We start from the raw sequence: 10,210 nt of genomic DNA, 5'->3' as shown, positions 1-10,210 counted from the left end.
ACCTAAAGTTTTGCAAAAAAATTGACCAAGCTGCCATACACGTTTATTTTTCTCAAAATGTGTAAAATGGTCAATATTGATGCTTTGAAAAGAAATTTTATTTTTTCAAGGTGTCCTAAAATTAATGCACTTTGAAATTTTTTTTTCAAAGTATGTTATTTTTCAATGTGCTTTGTAACAATGCCAACATCTATTATAAAACAGGGCCACTGCTTATAAAATCTCATCCAAGGGCCCCGTCTTTATGTCCTGCAGTGGGATTCAAACCCACACGAGGATTAACTCCATACTCCCCTTCTAAAACATATACACTCATTTAAAGCACTTAGGCTTGTACTTTTTTACCTGACACACTCTGTGGACCAAAGAGACATCAACTGATAAAGTTTGATTATTCTAAGCCAATAAGTTTCTGTAACATTTAAATATAACCAAAACATTTGAAGAGTAGTTAGAGGCGACTAGCCTAGTACTTTTCAGTTGACACTCTCCCAGGATCCAAGATGCATCAAGTGATAAAGTTGGTTGCTTCAAAAATCCCTGAAATGGCCCAGTAATGAGTTTGAAGTAAACAACAGAGAAAATCCATCCATCTCATTGGACTTGCAATCAATGTTGCTCTTAATAGGTGGATTGAAAAGACAGGGGAACCTTTTTATCCTCTTAGGTATTGCAACCAATTTGACATACACTGTAAATCAAAAAGTTTATTTTTGGTTCATAATCTGGTTAATAAGTTGATATATTTTAAATGAGTTGGTTTACCTCTAAGTAATGTGGCTGCTGTTCCTCTGTAAATACTCCGAATACCCCCTTCTCTGTATAGTTGCTTTGCACAGTCAACAGGGCCTGCATATTTTTTAACTTCAGCATCAGCCTGAATCTGTTTTACAAAAATATTGAAAAACTTGACAAAAAACAATCTTAAACTAGCCTGGCTTATTTTATGTAGATTCTCAAGATAAACTTAATGCTGTTTTGCCCTTTTCACAAAAAATCTTCAGTCAATATTGTGTAAGAATTTAACTCAGGATTAGGAGGACCTTGAATAGAAAAAAATCTCAATACATACTGGTAATAAATCTCAATATTTATTTTTTCATTTTGCATATTACTTCTTTAATTTTATTAAGTTATACAGAGTTGTTTTAATAGATTTTAATTGTGACTTATTTTATGAAAATTAAAGCACAAACTCATTCCGTGACATATTTGTATGAAGTTTTAATTCTGTACATTTATGGGCCCATTAATTTACTTGTAATGCAGATAAAGTGTACACAATTTAAACAAGTAAATTATTTACTTGATATATGTCTATATGACTTACTATTTATAGATTTTAAAATGCACAGGGACTTAATGCTTCTAACAAGAGGCCCAGATTCCACATCACTCACCTGAGTACTGTAGTTAAGAAAAAAGCAAAAATCATTTCAGTATTAAAAAGCTTATATGCATGAGTGGTCCTTAACTACCCCTAAAAGGTAGGAGGGGGAGGTGGTGCAATTTGAACAAACTTGAATCTACACTACCTGAGGATGCTTCCAAATAAAATGACAAACCATGGCTTTGCTGTTCTTGAAAAGAAGATTGTTCCTATTTACTCCTATGTTAAACTTTGATCATCCATTGTGGCTCCACCCTACCCAGGGGGTCATGATTTTGAACAAACTTGAATCTACACTACCTGTGGATGCTTTCACATTATATGAACAATCATGGCCTTGGTGCTCTTGAGAACATATTTGAAGATTGTTCCAATATATTTCTATGCTAAACTTTCATCATACATTATGGCTCACCCTACCACCTAGGGTCATAATTTGAACAAATTTGAACTACACTACCTGTGGATGCTTTCACATAAATTTGACCAACCATGGCTTTGATGTTCTTAAAGGTTGAGGTTTTCAACCAGTCAGTTTTCCTCAGGTAATTTTAATGTGGGGTGGAGCTTATAATCAAAGTGGCTGAGAAGCCCCAAGGGAAGGATGCTGGCTTGTGTATAGCTACCTATATACACAGGATGTTACCCGAAGGTATTTCCTGTATGTGTATACATGTACATTGCAAAACAAAGCCATTTTTTCATGTGTAGCTCATGAATTGAAATGCATGAAACATAGCATGTTTTTGTTGTGGACAGAATCCTTCTTAAATTCTTTCTTTTTGAAATTAATATTTTTTATAATTCAATAATTTTAATATACTGTGACTGTGTTTCTTAATCAAATGTTAAAACAAAAATACTTTTAGCACGAAAATCTGTCATTGTAATCTGGCAACAAAAAGGGAAGTAATTCAAATTACATCTTGTAGGCCGCAAAATGAAACAAGAGGCCCATGGACCACATTGCTAACCTGAGGAGCTTTGACCATTCTGTTCTTTACCAGATTTCCCCCTTGTAATACATACTGTGACCCCACCCTACCCCACTGATCATAATTAAGACAATTTGAAATCTACGCTACCATAGGATGCTTTGATTCCCCATTGTAAAACTTTGATTCCCCAATGTGGCTCTGCCCTACCCCCAAGTCATGATTTTAACAATTTAGAATCTACACTACCCCTGGATGCTTCCATATAAGTTTCAGCTTTTCTGGCCAAGTGGTTCTCGAGTAGAAGATTTTCAAAGATTTTCCCATATATTTCTATTTTAAACTTTGATTCCCCATTGTGGCCCAACCCAAACCCAGGAGGTCATGATTTGAACAATTTAGAATCTACACTACCCCAGGATGCTTCCACATAAGTTTCAGCTTTTCTGGCCAAGTGGTTCTTGAGAAGAAGATTATTAAGATTTTTCCTATATATTTCTATGTGAAACTTTTATTCCCCTTTGTGGCCCCGTCCTAACCCCAGAGGTCATGATTTGAACAATTTAAAATCTACACTACCCCAGAATGCTTCCACATAAGTTTCAGCTTTTCTGGCCCAGTGGTTCTTGAGAAGAAGATTATTAAGATTTTTCCTATATATTTCTATATAAAACTTTGATTCCCCATTGTGGCCCGCCCTACCCAGGGGGTCATGTTTTTAACAATTTACTATCTACACTACCCCAGGATGCTTCCACATAAGTTTCAGCTTTTCTGGCCCAGTGGTTCTCGAGTAGTAGATTTTCAAAGATTTTTCCTATATATTTCTACGTACAAATTTGATTCCCCATTGTGTTCCCTCCCAACCTCCGGGGGTCATGAATTTAACAATTTAGAATCTACACTACCCCAAGGATGCTTCCACATAAGTTTCAGCTTTTCTGGCCCAGTGGTTCTTGAGAAGAAGATTTTGAAAGTTTTTTCAACATATTTCTATGTAAAACTTTGATTTCCTACTGTGGGCCCGCCCTACCCCCGGGGGTCATGATTTGAACAATTTAGAATCTACACTACCCCAGGATGCTTCCACATAAGTTTCAGCTTTTCTGGCCCAAGTGGTTCTTGAGAAGAAGATTTGTTAATGACCCCACCCTATTTTTGTCTTTTCTTTATTATCCCGTCAAAATATTACAATTATCTTAAACAGTTTAAAGTGCAAGAAAAACATGTCAACCTTGATTTTAAGATTTCCTTGATTTTTCCACTCCTTAAAATATTTGTTTATCCATCTCCTGTGGTGTAGGCATTAATATAAACAAATATTGCATCATTCATAGATTTCTATAATAGTTGCGTTAGACCTTGTCAAATGCCCATCATATTAAACAATATCAAATTAGTCTTAACAACTTAATTAATCTATACCTAATTAATTTTGAAAATAAAAGGCTGGCCATCAAATATAAACTGACCAACAGTTCTTCTGTCTAATTCCCAAAGGGTACAGATAAGACGATCCTCTGAAGAAATGATTGAGACAGCTAGCCTTCCTACATTGAACACATTAATTAATCTTTAACTAGATGCTTGTCTACTCATTACTCCCAAGAGATTATTGGATCTACACTATCTACCATAAAACATTTTTAAAACATATAAAACATCAATGATTTTTTTAGATTTAATGTCAGACAGGTTTTAATATGCAATTCATATGGACACGCTGATTCCACCCCCACCCCCATAACATTAGTTTTTAAGTTCATAACATTACGTAATATCAAAATAGTCTAAATATGCAATATCAAATTAGTTTTAATTACTTTTCATCAAATTCATTTTAAAACTTAGGTTAGCCAACAAGAGCATTTTTAATCCAACAGGCTAACCCCATTTGCCCAATTCCCAGGGGATATAGATGGCACCGATGCTCTACCAGCTACTCCTCACACTAAACTCATTAATTTCTCTCTCTAATTTGACATGCAATTTTCTATTATCAAAATTCTTCTTGACCAGTACTTGATAATTACACTCATGGGAGTAGTGGAATTTCTCTAACCTACATTATATTTGTTATAGATTGCAGTCAAGTATATGCTAAAAAAAAAAGTACATGTAATTTTTTTTAATAAGGATAGTGCAATACTCTTACAATTATTAGAGTGTGTAAATAAATGGAAAAAAAGACATTTTTTTTTAAATTTCACAGGTCACAGTGACCTTGAAATAGGTCGCGACACACCTTCTATCTAAGATGCATAAACTGGCCAAGTTTGATGATTCTCAGTCTAATAGTTTTCTAGTTATGGACCGATAAGGATTTTTCCATATTTGGCTATAACTTTTTAATTATAGGTCAGAGCGACCTACTCTTTGTGCATGACACACCTTCTACCCAAGATGTATCAGCTGACAAAGTTTGATAACTCTAGGCTTTATAGTATTAAAGTTATGAGCCGGACACGAGAAAAGCTAACAGACGGACAGACGGACGGACACGAAGCATATAACATAATACGTCCCGTCTTAAATATAAAAAGAAAGTGGATCATAAAAAAGTCTCTTGATAAATAACAATTAAACTTAGAAATGATGTTTTGAGAATAAACTGTTGAAATAGAAATAAAATAATCTAAATACAAGAGGCCCAAGGGCCTTGAATCGCTCTTCTGATAAATTGTACAATCTATCACTTCTATTAGAAGCCTCCAACTCTATTAGTATCATAAGACCCAAAATGCATCAACTTACAAAGTTTGATAATATATAGCCAGTTAAGACTGAATATATTATAATATAATTATAAAATACCATACGTAGGTCACAGTGACCTACCTTTTGTTTGAAATTTTCTGAGGACTCAAGATACATTAATTGACAAAGACTGATGATTCTAATTAAATAAATACCTGAGATATTCAAAAGTAGGTCACAATGACCTACTTTTTGGTCAACATTCTCTGAAAATCCAAGATGCATCAACTGACAAAGTTTGACGATTCTAAGCCAATTAGTACCAGAGATAATCAAATACAGCCATCAAATGTCAAAAGTAGGTCATGGTGACCTACTTTTTGGTCGACATTATCCAAAAACCCAAGATGCCTAAACTGACAAAATTTGATGATTCTAAGCCAATAAGTACCTGAGAAATTCAAAAGTAGGTCACCATGACCTACTTCTTGTTGGACATTCAATGAAACCCTAATATGCCTCAACTGACAAATTTTGATGATTCCTAAGCCAATAAGTACCAGATATAATTAAATATGGCCATAAAATGTCAAAAATAGGTCACAGTGACCTACTTTTGGTCAACGTTCTCAAAAAACCCAAGGTGCCTAGACTGACAAAGTTTGATTATTCTAAGCTAATGCATACCTGAGATATTCAAAATTGGGTCACAGTGACCTACTTTTTGGGCGACATTCTCTGAAAACCCAAGATGCCTCAACTGACAAAGTTTGATGATTCTAAACCAATAAGTGCCTGAGATACTTAAATATAGCCATGAAATGTCAAAAGTAGGTCACTGTGACCTACTTTTTGATCGACAATCTCCGAAAACTCAAGATGCATCAACTGACAAAGTTTGATGATTTTAGGTCAATAATTACCAGAGATATTGATTATAGCCACAAAATGTCAAAAGTAGGTCACTGTGACCTACTTTTTGGTCGTCACTCTCCGAAAACCCAATATGCATCGACTCACAAAGTTTGATGATTCTAAGCCAATAAATACCTAAGATACTTGAATATAGCCATAAAATGTCGAAAGTAGGTCATAGTGACCTACATTTTGGTCGGCATTTTTTAAAGACCCAAGATGCATCTACTGACCAAGTTTGATGATCTTAGGTCTGAAGGTAATCAAAATATGCATTTTAAACTATTTGAAAACAAATGTCGGCAAAATTCAAAAAGTAGGTCACAGTGACCTACTTTTTCATAAATATGTTTTAAGGTCCCAAGATGCATCAAAGTACAAGATTTGATGATTCTAAACCTCCCAGTGTCTGAAATAATGGGATTTAATGTTTTTAAAAAGATAAGTCATAAAGTTCAAAAAGTAGGTCACAGTGACCTAATTTTAAGTTGACATTGTTTGAGAACCCAAGATGCATCAACTGACAAAGTTTGATGATCATAGGCCTTAAAGTGCCTGAAATATGCCTTCAAATCAATTTAAAAACAAATCCCCGCAAAATTTAAAAAGTAGGTCATTGTGACCTACTTTTGAGTTAACATGATGTGAAGTTGTAAGATGCATCAACGTACAAGATTTGATGATCCTAGTCCTTATAGTAAGCAAAATATACACGTTTTTATTAATTGTAAATTTAGGTCAACTTTGAAGTGACCTTGAGACCACGCCCTTTGCCCCAGGGTAATTCCCCATGCAAATTTTAATCTTCGACATATCCTGATCCTTGTATGTAAGTTTGTTGAAACTCTGCCTGGTGGTTATGGAGGAGAAGATTTTTTTAGCAACCAGTACTTTTGGTTTTGTTTTCCTGATTATATCCCCTTGTTTAAGGGTCCCAACCCTTATTTTAGTATAAATGGTAGCCCTTGGGCCAAGGATACCCTATGACAAATTTGGTACTGATTGGCCAACGGGTTCTTGAGTTATGGCCCATATTCTAAAAAGTTTACGCACACCGCACAAATGGCCATAACATTAGCTCTTTGAGCATTTGGCTCAGAAGAGCTAAAAAGTAGGTCATGGTGACCTACTTTTAAGTTGACATTGTTCAAGGACCCAAGATGCATCAACTGACAAAGTTTGATGATCATAGGCCTTAAAGTGTCCAAAATATGCCTTCAAATCAATTTGAAAACAAATCCCCGCAAAATTTAAAAAGTAGGTCACCGTGACCTACTTTTGAGTTAACATGATGTGAAGTTGTAAGATGCATCAACTTACAAGAATTGATGATCCTAGTCCTTATAGTAAGCAAAATATACACGTTTTTATTAATTGTAAATTTAGGTCAACTTTGAAGTGACCTTGAGACCACGCCCTTTGCCCCAGGGTAATTCCCCATGCAAATTTTAATCTTCGACATATCCTGATCCTTGTATGTAAGTTTGGTGAAAATCTGCCTGGTGGTTATAGAGAAGATTTTTTAGCAACCAGTACTTTTGGTTTTGTTTTCCTGATTATCTCCCCTTGTTTAAGGGTCCCAACCCTAAATTTTAGTACAAATGGTAGCCCTTGGGCCAAGGATACCCTGTGACAAATTTGGTACTGATTGGCCAAAGGGTTCCTGAGTTATGGCCCATATTCTAAAAAGTTTACGCACACCGCACAAATGGACATAGCATTAGCTCTTTGAGCCTTTGGCTCAGAAGAGCTAAAAATATTTTTAGAAATAAACTCTACTTGATTTTGCCATAAAGCATGGCTTGTAAAAATGACCAGGGGTTCAGGCTGGGGATGATTCAGAGTAACAAGAGTGTATAAGCCCCATCAAGTGATTCCCATTGATAAAATTAATTTGGTTTGTTGAATAAAGAAATCAGTATTAAAGGTCATTTATTATACAAAACATTACTTGAACAATGCAGGCCCCTGGATCTTGAAACATCTTAAGCTTAAGTCAAAATCTTTATTCTATAATAAAATGTTGTAGAAGTCAAGGAGACCAAAATTAAAATATTTTTCAATATTGTTTCACTGAGGTGTTACAATTGTTATGTGCAAATTAGGAAATAAATTCCATAACTAATGAATATTACATAGGTGATTAAAAATTTGATTAAAATCTAAGTTTGTTTCATGATCCTAGGACCAGGAGCTTAAATTTAATGTTCTTGCTGTGTTATGTAAAATGATATTGGATTTGCCTCACCACAGTTTTCCTGTTACTAAAATATTTTACTATTGTACTAGTTATTCATAAATGGTAAATAAATTGACATCAGTTTTAATGAAAATGGTGTAGACTAGTTATACCATGGCATGTCATCATAAAATGGTTTGGAAAACCGACTGATCTTGAGTACTTGAAAAAAAATATATTGATAAAAAAAAATTATGCTGATCAGATTATGTGGTTTGAACTTCATTGTTTGTAATAACATATCATTTTGGTAATTTTATTTAACCCGCTACATGGGCAAACCCTATCTTCCACAAAAAAATGTTAAAATAAAATGTATAGTTTTAATTGAGAAAAAGATAGGTGTTGTTGCGAATAATTTGTGTTTGGTAAATTCATCTTCAACATCATGGTTAAAAAGAAAAAAAGCTTCCATGGCAATATTGTTTACACATGGTCTTTGAAAGATAGATTATCGAACAAAAGAAATTATATACCATATCTAATTATTGATTTCTTTCCGCTTCATGATAATTTTTTAGCAAAAATTAATTTTTTTCCCATTAATTTTCTAGCAAACCACATCAGACAAGCTTTTTTGGAAAGCTAATACTTGTTTCTCTTCTATAAATGGATATAATATATCACATGTATACCGTAACTTCATCACCATGTTTCAGAGAAAACTGATACATACAGGTTTGTCTTTTAAATAAATATAAATTTTCACTTGACTCCTGAATAATCTTACAATTTTATCATACTTGTTTTCAAAAATAAATTTATTTAATTCCATGATACTAGCAAAAGCAGGTCGGTTTATTTTGTTAATTATGGAGGTATAAATGTACGTTAACTTAATGTTTTGACACTGAAATTAAAATAATTCATTGTAATTGTGAAATGAAATCCCCCCTTTTAAAATTAAAATCATAATATATGGCAATTGATTTTTCATATCATTTACTTAATTATTTGATAGATTGATTATATTTATGGCATATTCTTATGAATTAAAAAAGAATGCTTTGATTGCTTCTTTATAATGTCAGTTGGCATATGCAGTAGGCATTAAAAGCCTGAATGTTAATTCGATAGTCGATAGGATCTTCAGACAAGGTACACAAGATATACACAACAACAGAAAAGTAAATGTCAATCAATCATTTTAAATTATCCAATCCCAGGCTTAATTTCAGATGAATGACAGGGATTCTAAGACCAGGTAAATTTGAAGGAGGTGCTTATCTCCTCCCCTTTTTAAAGATTTTTTTTTCTATATATTCCTATGTCAAACTTTGAACATCCATTGTGGCCCTGCCCCTCCCCCAGGGCTCATATTTTGAACTAACTTGAATCTACACCACCTGGGATGCTTGCATATAAATATGACCAACCATGGCTTTGCTGTTCTTGACAAGAAGATTTTTAAAGATTTTTTTCCTATATATTCCTATGTAAAATTCAGCCATTGTGGCCCCGCCCTACCCCGGGGGTCGTGATTTGAACAACCTTGAATCTGTACCACCTGAGGATGCTTCCATATAACTATCACCAACCATGGCTTTGCTGTTCTTGACAAGAAAATTTTTACTGATTTTTTCCTATTTATTCCTATGTAAAACTTTGATCAGCCATTGTGGCCCTGCCCTTCCCCATGGGGTCATGATTTGAACAAACTTAAATTTGCACTACCTGAGGATAATTCCACATGAGTTTCATGATTCATGGCCCAGTGGTTCTTTAGAAGATTTTTTAAAGATACCATTAATTTTTCACTAATGCATAATTATCTCCCCTTGGAAGAAGGCATCAGGCCCTTCATTTGAAGAAACTTCAATACCCTTTACCCAAGGATACTTTGTGGCAAGTTTGGTTGAAATTGGTCCTGTGGTTCTTGAAAAGAAGATGAAAATGTATAAAGTTTTCGACAGCACCGAAAGACAATGGACAAATTTTGATCAGAAAAGCTCACTTGAGCCTTCAGCTCAGGTGAGCTAACAAGAGGCCCATGGGCCTTATAGGTCACCTGAGTATCATGTAACAACTTTCCAA

At 34.3% G+C, this 10,210-nt stretch overlaps 1 pseudogene; it reads right to left on the bottom strand.

The window, feature by feature from the left end:
• Positions 1-223: 223 nt before the first annotated feature.
• LOC134246336 (mitochondrial carnitine/acylcarnitine carrier protein-like) overlaps positions 224-10,210 on the bottom strand; it is a 69,795-nt pseudogene continuing 59,808 nt past the window's right edge.

The sequence above is a fragment of the Saccostrea cucullata genome, unplaced genomic scaffold, assembly GCF_032062105.1.
Source record: "Saccostrea cucullata isolate Sc308-1 unplaced genomic scaffold, CSIRO_AGI_Scuc_v1 ctg2213, whole genome shotgun sequence".
NCBI classification, from domain to species: Eukaryota; Metazoa; Mollusca; class Bivalvia; order Ostreida; family Ostreidae; genus Saccostrea; species Saccostrea cuccullata.
This window is presented reverse-complemented; position numbering and strand designations above follow the sequence as displayed.